The sequence below is a fragment of the Bombina bombina genome, chromosome 4 (assembly GCF_027579735.1).
Source record: "Bombina bombina isolate aBomBom1 chromosome 4, aBomBom1.pri, whole genome shotgun sequence".
Classification (NCBI taxonomy): Eukaryota; Metazoa; Chordata; class Amphibia; order Anura; family Bombinatoridae; genus Bombina; species Bombina bombina.
The window spans coordinates 311,698,874-311,711,476 of NC_069502.1; positions in this window are offsets into that span (position 1 = coordinate 311,698,874).

Consider the following 12,603-nt stretch of genomic DNA (forward strand, 5'->3'; position numbering starts at 1 on the left):
GACCTCCAATTTAACAGAAGTTAGTCTGATGTTCAAGCTATACTGCTTATATTACTCTTCAGCTAGAGACTGGAAAGGTGTGCTTTATTAATCTCTGTATGTGCGGCTGTGAGTCTGGGAACAGGAAACCTGCTCTCTTTTTTTAATGTTGAATCTAGATATGGCCTACTGATTCAGAGTATAATCATCTGCTGTTTTTTTTGTATACATCTATCTGTAACGATATGGCCGGTGAATGACGTGTATGAGGAGCCAGGCATATATATAGAGAGAAGTCATGACTTATTTCCCAGTGAAGTTGCCTACACAGCTTTGAGTTTATGCTATTCTTTGACTAGATCCTGGAAATACATGCTTCAGTATTTTGTGTATGTATGGCTGTGAGTCTGGGAAAATGTAACTGACAATATTTGCTAATGTTGAATGTGGATCCGGCTTACTGACTCGTCGTGCGATCTTTTGGTGGGGCCAGTGTTTGCCTGGTGAATTGATATAAAAAGAGAGCCCAGCAGTTCCCTATGTCTAACATATCTTCCAGTGTAGAGTTCCCTATGTCTGACATATCTTCCAGTGTAGATGCCTACATAATTAAAGCTCCTAAAATACATGGAAATTTCTAACTTAAGTAAAAAGAGTTATATTATGCAGAATGTTTTTTAGTAAAAGAGTTGGACCTTTTTAACATTTTGGTGCTTGGGAGTTTTCATTGCAAAACTTGCTCAACACTTGTTGCAACTACAGTTTGCTTTTTCTGACCTGGCTATTGAGTTTGTTCTTCCTGGAACTATTTATATTTAGAAAAAGAGAACTACCAGAGGAACTCTTAACTAAATAGCCTAATAGGACAGATCCTTTGGCCTGCTACTGTTTAGTGGCAAGTATAGGGTTACGCCTTGCTTGGAAGATTAACTAAAAGTGATCCAATTGTTTGATAAAATCTGGATGTTTGGTTCTTGAAATAATGAACTTATTTCTCTCTTATATTTTCTGAACAAGGACAATATTGTATTATACCTTGCAAGTAGTTTTTAGTCGGAAATACTTGTCCATATGGCTTTGTGTGTAAAGTCAGAGATGCTATTTATATAATATAGTTAGGCTGGAAGATGTAACGGTCTATTTATTTTTTTATACAAGACACAGATTAGTTGCTGCGCCGAGCTCAGGCTTTACAAGCCAATACAACTACTATTCCCTTCATAGATGGACAAAACCAAAGATAAAAATAAATACAAAGAGGACACTAAAAAGCTAGTTACATTTAACATACAATTTATTAAAAAGCAATCCACATCTAATATTGCTTAAATATACACCATCCACTCAATAAAATATTCAAAACATCTCTATCAAATAGGACGTCTACCACAATATAACTACCTTTATGAAACTTTCAAAGTTGTGCAAAGTTATTATACCGAATGGAGCTTGATGCCCTTGTTTCCGTGCGAGCCTTCAGGCTCACTGAAACTGCAGTTATGAAGCAGCGGTCTAAAGACCGCTGCTCCATAACTGGTCCGCCTGCTCTGAGGCTGCGGACAACAATCTGCCCACTCCTATACGATCGGGCTGATTGGCACCCCCTGCTAGAGGCCAATTGACCGTGAATCTGCAGGGGGCGGCATTGCACAAGCAGTTAACAAGAACTGCTTGTGCAATGATAAATGCCAACAGCGTACGCTGTTGGCATTTTTCGATGTGCGGCGGACATGATACGCTGCATCGTATCATGTCCGCTCGCACTTGCATAAAGAGGCCCCTATATATATAAAAAAAAATTAATGAAATGACGAAATGGTGCAAATATATGTTACTGTTCCAATCAGGGCATACAACTGGTTCCTTCCATGAGACCCCAGTCCTCGAGTCTCCCTTTTATTTGATAATCCAGCATTCTCCACTGGCGTCTTACACATTCCTTTAAACATGCCTTACACAGGCAATCAGTGTGAATCTTCTACTGTGTTGTTGTTCCTCCAAGTCACTTGGGTTGAAGTCACAGTATGCAGACACCTGCACTTCAGTACAGCACTGCATGCAAAATCTACAATGCTAACACTGTGGTCAATTTAGTATAGAGTTCGGTACCCTGTATTCCTTAGTATTTCCAGACAGGCAACATATAAATATTAATATCACTGATGTAATTTACGCATTTTGCTTCTTTCCAGGCTTTATCAAGATGGGAGACACCAGTGGTTCAACAAGTTAAAAAAGTCTTACTAATCTCCTATTGGTTCTTAGGAATTCCAATTTTTTAAGGTGGTATACTTAAGATGGTTGATGTGTTTATTCCCACACCATCTAAAAAATTAATAACACTATATCACAATTAAAACTAACATTTTCAACTAGATAAAATAGAACTTTATTAACATGTAAAATCACATAATAATTGTATAAAACATTGTGATAGCTACATTTGGGCTAATACCTTTGTTTCAATAATTTTTTTAAATATTTTATTGAGCAGATTGTGTATATTTAAACAAAATTAAATGTGGATTGTTTGCTAAAAAATTATATTTTAAATGTGACTTTAGCTTTTTAGAGCTCTTTTTGTATTTATGTATATTTCTTTATTTTTTGTTTTTGTATATGAAACACTCACTTTTGGCACATAGAGAATAAAAAGGTTTATAACTTTGAGGTTGGGGGAGGGAAAAGAGGGGGCAAAAACAAAGCCTTTTCCATAGTAATGATCAATTTTTAAAGCTGGTATCAGATGATAAAGATAATACAGTTTTAATAAAACTAACACATTTATTTTAAAAGTTGAATATGTTTAATTATTACTCCTTTAGATTGTAGTGTATCATTATCTTTAATAGGGGTTGTGCACTGCTGGTTTGAATATTATTTTTATGGGTTACGTTAGGGGGCGCGAATGGTGATTTTATAGAACCAATGGGGCACTGACCTGAAAAAGTTTGTGAACCACTGGTTTATTGCATACTAATAAAATTATGTTGGGTATTAAAAACTGTTGGGTATTAAAAACTAATTATAGGTTAATTGGGATGGATATGTACATTATGAGACAGTTAACTCCCCCACAACATAAAAAATGTAAATATCCTTAAAGTGTAATCTAAACCTTTAATTGAAAAATGCATTGTTTCAAATATCAATCGGCTAATTTAAAATGAAAATGTCTCTATTTAGCATTAATTAAAGGACACTTTATTTGGAAAATACACTTATTTAAATCAGCAGAGTAGTTAATTTAAATCTCAAACCAATATACATATTAGTAAAAGCCATGCAAGTCAGAGTAAATTAATGTCTCATAAATTTCGATTAATTCATAAACTCGATAAAAACATTCGGCTAGATTACGAGTTTTGCGGTAAGAGCTGTGCGGTGCTAACTTGCACGTTATTGTCACCGCTCACTTTCCTACAGCGCTGGCGACATCGCTGCCACTATAATAAACATATTAACCCTTAAACCGCCGCACTCCCGTCTCGCAAACACTAGTTAAATATTATTAACCCCTAATCTCCCGCCCCTAACACTGCCGCCACCTACCTACATTTATTAACCCCTAATCTGCTTCCCCCAACGTTGTTGCCACTATACTACATTTATTAACCCCTAAACCTAAGTCTAACCCTAACCCTAACACCCCCTAACTTAAATATAATTTAAATAAATCTAAATAAAAATTCCTATCATTACCTAAATTATTCCTATTTAAAACTAAATACTTACCTGTAAAATACAGGGAGTGCAGAATTATTAGGCAAGCTGTATTTTTGAGGATTAATTTTATTATTGAACAACAACCATGTTCTCAATGAACCCAAAAAACTTATTAATATCAAAGCTGAATATTTTTGGAAGTAGTTTTTAGTTTGTTTTTAGTTTTAGCTATTTTAGGGGGATATCTGTGTGTGCAGGTGACTATTACTGTGCATAATTATTAGGCAACTTAAAAAAAACAAATATATACCCATTTCAATTATTTATTTTTACCAGTGAAACCAATATAACATCTCAACATTCACAAATATACATTTCTGACATTGAAAAACAAAACAAAAAGAAATCAGTGACCAATATAGCCACCTTTCTTTGCAAGGACATTCAAAAGCCTGCCATCCATGGATTCTGTCAGTGTTTTGATCTGTTCACAGGAGGTGTACTGTTTTCCCTCCTTGTAAATCTCACATTTGATGATGGACCACAGGTTCTCAATGGGGTTCAGATCAGGTGAACAAGGAGGCCATGTGCTAGGAATTCTATATATTGTTGTGTTCTGCAATCTTTTGATGTTAAAATCAATTAATTTTCTGTTGTTGTCAAAGAACACCCTGTATTAATTTGTAACAGATTGTTAACGTCTCCGTTTTGAATATCCCTCAATAAAAATGATTAAAAAAAAAAAAAAAAAAAAGGAGGCCATGTCATTAGATTTTCTTCTTTTATACCCTTTCTTGCCAGCCACGCTGTGGAGTACTTGGACGCGTGTGATGGAGCATTGTCCTGCATGAAAATCATGTTTTTCTTGAAGGATGCAGACTTCTTCCTGTACCACTGCTTGAAGAAGGTGTCTTCCAGAAACTGGCAGTAGGACTGGGAGTTGAGCTTGACTCCATCCTCAACCCGAAAAGGCCCCACAAGTTCATCTTTGATAATACCAGCCCAAACCAGTACTCCACCTCCACCTTGCTGGCGTCTGAGTCGGGCCCATCCATCTGGCCCATCAAGACTCACTCTCATTTCATCAGTCCATAAAACCTTAGAAAAATCAGTCTTGAGATATTTATTGGCCCAGTCTTGACGTTTCAGCTTGTGTGTCTGGTTCAGTGGTGGTCGTTTTTCAGCCTTTCTTACCTTGGCCATGTCTCTGAGTATTGCACACCTTGTGCTTTTGGGCACTCCAGTGATGTTTCAGCTCTGAAATATGGCCAAACTGGTGGCAAGTGGCATCTTGGCAGCTGCACGCTTGACTTTTCTCAGTTCATGGGCAGTTATTTTGCGCCTTGGTTTTTCCACACGCTTCTTGCGACCCTGTTGACTATTTTGAATGAAAGCTTGATTGTTCGATGATCACGCTTCAGAAGCTTTGCAATTTTAAGAGTGCTGCATCCCTCTGCAAGATATCTCAATATTTTTTACTTTTCTGAGCCTGTCAAGTCCTTCTTTTGACCCATTTTGCCAAAGGAAAGGAAGTTGCCTAATAATTATGCACACCTGATATAGGGTGTTGATGTCATTAGACCACACCCCTTCTCATTACAGAGATGCACATCACCTAATATGCTTAATTGGTAGTAGTCTTTCGAGCCTATACAGCTTGGAGTAAGACAACATGCATAAAGAGGATGATGTGGTCAAAATACTCATTTGCCTAATAATTCTGCACTCCCTGTAAACCCTAAGCTAGCTACAATATAACTGTTACATTGTAGCTAGCTTAGGGTTTATTTTTATTTTACAGACAAGTTTGTATTTATTTTAACTAGGTAGAATAGTTACTGCATAGTTATTAACTATTTACTAACTACCTAGTTAAAATAAATACAAATTTACCTGTAAAATAAAACCTAACCTGTTCCAATCAGCCAATAGAATGCAAGCTCAATTCTATTGGCTGATTGGATCAGCCAATAGGATTGAAGCTCAATCCTATTGGCTGATTGCATCAGCCAATATGATTTTTTCACCTTTTATTCCGATTGGCTAATAGAATTCTATCAGCCAATCGGAATTAAAGGGACGCCATCTTGGATGACATCATTTAAAGGAACCTTCATTCATCTTTAGTCGTCGTAAGAAGAGGATGCTCCACGCCGGATGTCTTGAAGATGGAGCCGCTCCGCGCCAGATGGATGAAAATAGAAGATGCCGGTCTGGATGAAGACTTCTGCCCATTTGGAGGACCACTTCTGCCGGCTTGGATGAAGACTTCTCCCGGCTTCGTTGAGGACTTCTTGCCGCTTCACTGAGGACTTCTCCCGGCTTCGTTGAGGATGGATGTCCGGTCTTCAAAACTGTAAGTGGATCTTCGGGGGTTAGTGTTAGGTTTTTTTTAAGGGTTTATTGGGTGGGTTTTAGTTTTAGATTAGGCCTTGGGCAGCAATAGAGCTAAATGCCCTTTTAAGAGCAATGCCCATCCAAATGCCCTTTTCAGGGCAATGGGGAGCTTAGGTTTTTTAGTTAGGATTTTATTTGGGGGGTTGGTTTTGTGGGTGGTGGGTTTTATTGTTGGGGGGTTGTTTGTATTTTTGTATTTTATATTTTTTACAGGTAAAATAGCTGATTTCTTTGGGGCAATGCCCCGCAAAAGGCCCTTTTAGGGGCTATTGGCAGTTTAGTTTAGGCTAGGGTTTTTTTTATTTGGGGGGGCTTTTTTATTTTGATAGAGCTATTAGATTAGGTGTAATTAGTTTAAATATCTGATAATTTGTTTTTTATTTTGTGCAATTTAGTGGGTTTTTTTTTTGTAATTTAGGTAATTGTATTTAATTAATTTAATTTATTTAATTGTAGTGTAAGGTTAGGTGTTAGTGTAAGACAGGTTAGGTTTTATTTTACAGGTAAATTTTTATTTATTTTAGCTAGGTAGTTAGTAAATAGTTAATAACTATTTAGTAACTATTCTACCTAGTTAAAAATGAATACAAACTTGCCTGTAAAATGAAAATAAACCCTAAGCTAGCTACAATGTAACTATTAGTTATATTGTAGCTATTTTAGGGTTTATTTTATAGCTAAGTATTTAGTTTTAAATAGGAATTATTTAGGTAATGATAGGAATTTTTTTTAGATTTATTTGAATTATATTAAAGTTAGTGGGTGTTAGGGTTAGACTTAGGTTTAGGGGTTAATAAATTTAGTATAGCGGTGGCGACTGTGGGGGCGGCAGATTTAGGGGTTAATAAATGTAGGTAGGTGGTGGCGATGTTAGGGGTGGCAGATTAGGGGTTAATAATATTTAACTAGTGTTTGCGATGCGGGAGTGCGGCGGTTTAGGGGTTAATATGTTTATTATAGTGGCGGCGATGTCGAGAGCGGCAGATTAGGGGTTAATTTTATTTTAGTGTTTGCGATGCGGGAGGGCCTCGGTTTAGGGGTTAATAGGTACTTTATGGGTGCTAGTGTACTTTTTAGCACTTTAGTTATGAGTTTTATGCTACAGCTTTGTAGCATAAAACTAATAACTACTGACTTTAGAATGCATTACGAATCTTGCGGGACAGGCTGTACCGCTCACTTTTTGGCCTCCCAGAAAAAGCTTGTAATATCGGCACTATGGAAGTCCCATTGAAAAAAGAATTTACGCAAATTGCGTAAGTTAATTTGCGGTACGGCCAAAAAAGTGTGCGGTACAGCTGTACCTACAAGACTCGTAATAGCAGCGGTAGTAAAAAAGCAGCGTTATAACCCATAACGCTGCTTTTTTACTCATAACACAAAACTCGTAATCTAGCCAATTATTAATAATTGTTAACGTATTAAGTGGAAATTTGAGTATTTCTCACCTCTTACTATACCATAGTTTTGAAAGAGTAGGCAAACTGTGATTTTTCAACTAGGGATGAGTAGATTCTATCCTTGCTGTTTATCTCTGTAAAAAAATATTTTTGCTATTAGTCAACAGTCATCAGTAAATAAATCCAGTGGCCCATTTTCTCTGGAACAGGTTATTTAATCTATTTGCACCTTTGGAACATAATTATGCCAGCACACATACTTTTCTATTAATGACAAGGAAAGGTGGCATGGATGTAATGACTTAAAGGGACAATTAAAGGGACAGTAATAGTAAAAAATAAACTTTCATGAATCAGAGCATGACATTTTAAACAATTTTCCAATTTACTTCTTTTATCTATTTGCCATGATCTCTTTGTATCCTTTGTTGAAAAGCATACCTAGGCTCAGGAGCAGCAATGCACTGCTATGTGCTAGCTGGTGATTTATGGCTGCACATATATATCTTATGTCATTGGCTAACCAGATGTGTTCCGCTAGCTCCCAGTAATTTATTGCTGCTCCTTCAACAAAGGACACCAAGAGATCGAAGCCTAGCAGAGCCCTGTCTCTCTCCTGTTTGTGCTAGAAGAACAAGTGACCCCCATATGAAAGAGCAGACTTCCCTCTTTTAAAATAAGGGTGTCACTTGTTCCTATAGCACAACCAAGAAGGAGATAGGGGCTTTGTTCAAATGATCCCTCATTTGAAAGGACAGCCTCCCTTTTTTCAAATGGGAAATTATTGCAATTGACCCCAAAATGATATGCAAGCAATAATTCAATAACAAAATGTTCTGACACATTGGGACATTTTCTTTTTACAATTGTACATCTCTTTAAATGCATAATTTTGCTTTTTTTTTTGTGGTGTTGTATCTTTGACCCCTAAAATGTGTCCAATATTCTAGGTTTTGTTAATATCACTACACAATCGATTTACCCCTCGTGGAACCCCAACACTGTTACAAATTTGTGAAAAAAATGAATCCCACTGCCTTTAGTGCTGATGATTATATTAAACAAAACAGACCCAAGAACGGACCCTGATGCACTCCATTAGTAACTCCCCCTTGCACTGAATTTTGCAATATAGTTTAGGTTTTGCAATTTTGTAGGGCAAGTACCAAAACAAAACAAAAGGTACCAAGTCATAATGCACTTCACCAATGATGTTGCAATGTAGTCCCAAATATGTCTCTCCAACAAGGCTGTATACATCCTGTTCATAAGAACTATGTACAGTATATACCCATATCCTGTTCCCTTCAGTAGCAAATGCATGCCAGTCATGTGCCAAACTTTTTTTTATACGTCCACACGGCTAGGACTTTTGGTGCACCATGAACTTTTTGAGAGTAATCATATTTGGAAATCTAAATCAGGCATAGCAAAGGAGTATAAAACCTTCAGCTGGATCATAAATTTGACGCTATTGCATAATAAACAAATGTATTCCTCATGTCATGCAACCTCTAACATTTTACTAAGTTTCACAAAGTATATTATCAGCCTTCTCTTTAATATAGAAGACATTTAATACAGTATTTTCTGCCTTCCATATTGCATGCCATGTGTACTTAAATATATGTCCTGCAACACTATTTGAAAGCTAAAATCCACATAAGTGCTTATCTAATTATGTTGTTTAACATTTACATAGATTATAGTATGTTACAGTTCCCTGTGAGATTGCGGGGTTGTTCAGATGATGTAGGGTTTACAGTCTGTGATGAGTAGGAATAATGCGATAAAATGATTGCGTGGTTGCAATACATTAATTTGATTTTCCCCATGCAGTATTCAACCTTATTATTTGATTTTCATAAGGGAATGCTCTTATATAATGATGTCAGTAGGCTTATTACAGTTGCATCTGTGTACAATTTATGAAACAAGCAGTATGAGCATTAGAAATTCTTTATGATTTCAGAGAAAGAGCAAAAATTGTTTCTGGAAAACAAGAGGCACCATTTCACTTTGGGGATGAAAGACAAAATCATGTTGACCTCTTGCATAGAACTGTCATAAAAATTGCATAATTTCTATAAATAATACTACAATTAAAGTTTAACATACAAATCTCTTCCTCTGTAACTCATGCTTGTGTATCGACTTGTGTTCATTTTACAAGATTTATTTAAGACAAGTTGTTTTAGCTTAATAGAAATATTTAGGGCCAGATTACAAGTGGCACGCTAACTGTTGCACGCAAGAGAAAAGGGTTTTTATACTTGTCTAAAGTTGTATATGTATGTACAGTATATGTTTATATTTGTGTACAGACATATTTCTGTATTAATATGTGTATTTATGTATTTAGAGACATATATACACATATAAACACATAAATACTGTATGTACACTTATATAGAGATATATATATATATATATATATATATATATATATATATATATACAAAACACGGAAGGGAACTGCACTCTCATACCGGACCGGGTACACATCCTATGACCCTGCAACATGCTCAGCCCTGGGTGCCACTGGCACTCACAGGAAGCTGTGCTGTCCCCAGAGCCACAAGCAGTTAACCCCAGACAGGTCTGGGTGCAAGAACCATAGGGAAAATTACAAAACAAATTAATACAACACACAGAGAAAACCCAGCACTCACTTACAAGCTCTCAGCTAAGATTAAAAAGCAAAAATGGAAAGGTTAGTCACCGCATCTGGCCAAATGGGACAAGCTCAGGTACCACGTCAAGGTCCTCTCCAATACCTGAGACCCTAAAACAGCCACACAATGCAAGCTTTCAAATCCAAACAAACTGAAAACAAAAAAAGGGTGCACAGGAATATGTAATCACCCTAGACATATACAAAACACGGAAGGGAACTACACTCTCATACCGGACCGGGTACACATCCTATGACCCTGCAACATGCTCAGCCCTGGGTGCCACTGGCACTCACAGGAAGCTGTGCTGTCCCCAGAGCCACAAGCAGTTAACCCCAGACAGGTCTGGGTGCAAGAACCATAGGGAAAATTACAAAACAAATTAATACAACACACAGAGAAAACCCAGCACTCACTTACAAGCTCTCATTTAAGATTAAAAAGCAAAAATGGAAAGGTTAGTCACTGCATCTGGCCAAATGGGACAAGCTCAGGTACCACGTCAAGGTCCTCTCCAATACCTGAGACCCTAAAACAGCCACAAAATGCAAGCTTTCAAATCCAAACAAACTGAAAACAAAAAAAGGGTGCACAGGAATATGTAATCACCCTAGACATATACAAAACACGGAAGGGAACTGCACTCTCATACCGGACCGGGTACACATCCTATGACCCTGCAACATGCTCAGCCCTGGGTGCCACTGGCACTCACAGGAAGCTGTGCTGTCCCCAGAGCCACAAGCAGTTAACCCCAGACAGGTCTGGGTGCAAGAACCATAGGGAAAATTACAAAACAAATTAATACAACACACAGAGAAAACCCAGCACTCACTTACAAGCTCTCAGCTAAGATTAAAAAGCAAAAATGGAAAGGTTAGTCACCGCATCTGGCCAAATGGGACAAGCTCAGGTACCACGTCAAGGTCCTCTCCAATACCTGAGACCCTAAAACAGCCACACAATGCAAGCTGAGCATGTTGCAGGGTCATAGGGCTGAGCATGTTGCAGGGTCATAGGATGTGTACCCGGTCCGGTATGAGAGTGCAGTTCCCTTCCGTGTTTTGTATATGTCTAGGGTGATTACATATTCCTGTGCACCCTTTTTTTGTTTTCAGTTTGTTTGGATTTGAAAGCTTGCATTGTGTGGCTGTTTTAGGGTCTCAGGTATTGGAGAGGACCTTGACGTGGTACCTGAGCTTGTCCCATTTGGCCAGATGCGGTGACTAACCTTTCCATTTTTGCTTTTTAATCTTAGCTGAGAGCTTGTAAGTGAGTGCTGGGTTTTCTCTGTGTGTTATATATATATAAGTGAATTGGAGCCCTTAGCAGTAGATGGAAAAAAAATCATATTTAATTAAGTGTTCTGCACATAGTAGAATATGTTCTATGTATTTTTAACTAGAAATTAATATATATATATATATATATATATATATATATATATATACCTATATATATATTCATTTATATATATTGGTATAGATGTATTTTTTTTTAAAACATATTCTGCTATGTGAAGAACATTGGAATGTAAAATATTCATATTTTCATGTCGGATTAGCACACTTGAGAATATGCAATCGTTTTTGCGCACGAGTAAGGTTTTCTTTTTCACTTTTTTTGCTTCTATTGGGGAATAGGTTATTTTAAGTTTGTCTTTTTATGCATGTCCGGTTAGCGCATGAGCGACAACCGTTTGCTTTTGACCCAATGCGCTGAAAAAGCTTACTTTTAGCACAGTTTACGCTTGAGCAGGAGCATTAAATAATGCTCCACCTGTAATCTGGCACTTAATAAGGAATATAGGAGTTTTTAATAATCTATTGTTTGATCATTTTTGGCATGGTAACAGCTGCAGATGAGCCTTTTCGATGAAAACCCTACCACTATCAGCCATTTTTATTGTTCATTGGCAGTACTTTTTCCATTTTCTTTTTGATGAAAAATGGCCCTACTCTTAAAGGGACATTAAACTTTGCTGGGTCAGATGTGGTTTTCCACGCCAATATTTGCAGGGGCTACCCTCAGGGAAATCTATGGGGAAAAAAAAGGGTCTGTCCTTGCAAGCAGGGTTGATAGCCATAAAATGACATGCTCTAAAGAAGGGGTGCCCACACTTTTTTGTGTTGGGATCTACTTTTTAAATGACCAGCTCAACGAGATCCACCCACTAAAAATGGGCCGGCTACTAAGCTTACATTCCAGCTTTTTAAAATAAAGATACCAAGAGAATGAAGAAAAATGGATGATAGGAGTAAATTAGGAAGTTGTTTAAAAATGCATGTTCTATATATGAATTATGGAAAAAAATGTGTGTTTCATATCCCTTTAAGGTTGCATGATTTAGCAACACATGGATGTGCAAAGCATAAAGATACAACAGATTAATCCTGATGACAAAAGTAGCATTAACTTTAATTTGGGTTAACCGGAGCAACCCCTTGTGCCATGTTACAAACACTGCATTCAAATTACTGCCACTG